The sequence below is a fragment of the Cyprinodon variegatus genome, unplaced genomic scaffold, assembly GCF_000732505.1.
Source record: "Cyprinodon variegatus isolate N-32 unplaced genomic scaffold, C_variegatus-1.0 Scaffold588, whole genome shotgun sequence".
Lineage (NCBI taxonomy): Eukaryota > Metazoa > Chordata > Actinopteri > Cyprinodontiformes > Cyprinodontidae > Cyprinodon > Cyprinodon variegatus.
The window spans coordinates 542,925-544,670 of NW_015151041.1; the positions used below are offsets into that span (position 1 = coordinate 542,925).

Below are 1,746 nucleotides of genomic sequence, written 5' to 3' on the forward strand. Positions count from 1 at the left end.
GTGGGAGAGGCTCACCCTAGGACTTCTAAAAAAGGCTTTCATTTGTAGTATGGTGTCAAATTTAACTTTGAACCAGTAGCTTCTTACATCTTTGGTATACTTTAATATTTTTTATTTTGGTTTAGGTGGAGTGTAAGAAAGCCCAGCCCAAAGAAGTGATGACACCAACAGGCTCTGCTAGGGGACGCTCCAGAGTGATGCCTTATGGGATGGATACATTCATGTTGGGCATTGGCATGTTAGGTAAGGCCCTTTACTAATTATGAAGAAAACAAACTGTTTTTGAAGAGGAGCTTTGAAAATGGCTAGTTTTTGGTAGAAATTAGCTTTTAAATATGCTTTTTAAAACTGGTAAAAAATAAATTAAAAAAAGCTTGGAAAACAGTTCCTGTCATCTGCATGTTTTTCATAGTATATCAGAACATGGATGGTTTTTGCAATACTTTGAAATGTGAAAATTAACCATTTATGTTTTCAAACTTCAAACTTTTTTCAACAAACTGAGTACTAAAAATGTTTTTCATTTGTCAAAAGTTTAAAAGTTTCAGTCCACGTTTGTTTTGTATGTTAATATTTTTGTTTTGCTTTGCTTGTGCCCCCCATATAAAAAATGGACAAAAAAAAAAAACATTGAAAAACAATATTTTAAAGATGTTGGGAAGCATGCTAACTTTAGGATCAGCAGTGACTGTTAGCTAATATTCCGTTAATGTTTAAAACAATTGTTTTAAGCAATTGTTTAAAAATGTCTGAATTGATATGATCAAATCATTTCAGATTCAGGAAGGACTTTAATATTAGGGGACATTAGAAGTTCCTAAGCAAATGTTTAGGATCTCTGTATCTTATTTGTGGATTAATAAATTGAGATGTTAAATCCTACCAAGGCTCTTTAGAAACTGTACACAGTGCTTTCTCATTGCGCCAGTTTTTCTGTATTATATTTTAACTAGAGACGATCCAATGCACAATAAAAGCTCTTTTACACTCAAATTTTCAAGCAAAGACATTCGAAGTGATGGAGCATTTTTAGTAGGGATGTCCTGATCCGATTATAATATCTGATATCGGTTTGATATTAACTAAAAACTAATATCGGTTATATTGGCTTGCATCTAAAACCTCGGTTAATATTACATGGGTCAGTTTTACTAACATCAATCGATCAAACATTTTTTAAAACCCAACAGTATCAAATAAATCATAAGAGCATGTTTGATTTATGTTGATATTGTATCGGGGCATTATCTGCATCAGCCAATCCTTAAAGTTGTAATAATGGAATTGTGCCGGAAATTAAATAGTTGTATCTAGGCACCCCTATTCTTTAGCATTCGCATCAGAATGTCTGTATCACTACTGATCTGTGCTGGAAACACAATCTGTACGTTTAGCTCATATAAGCATCTACAACAGGACGCCATTAAATAATGCCACTACGTAAACAAAAGTACTTATTTATATCCTTAAAGGATTAAAGTATACTAAATAGTATAAATTATTTCTAATACCTTTGCTAAGAGAATTGAAGCATTTACCTTCTTGATGTTATGTTGCTGGTGTGACGTTATCATCATTAAGCTCAGTTGATGGCGACCCAAGTGTATTTTTTGGTTGCATTATTGAGCTGATGGTTCAGATAAGCACAGGTCAGGTAGTGACAGTCTGTTTTTTTTAAGTTGTCATTTTGAACTATTTCAACATATCAGGATAACTCAACAGCCATTTCCTTTCTTACTTCAGAAT

General features: G+C 33.0%; 1 long non-coding RNA gene across 1 annotated transcript in view; it reads left to right on the top strand.

Moving 5' to 3' along the window:
- LOC107095971 overlaps positions 1-1,746 on the top strand; it is a 4,096-nt gene that overhangs the window by 1,863 nt on the left and 487 nt on the right. The window contains exon 2 of the long non-coding RNA XR_001481776.1: positions 126-243. This is a non-coding gene — a long non-coding RNA (uncharacterized LOC107095971). The remainder of the gene's footprint in view (positions 1-125; positions 244-1,746) is intronic.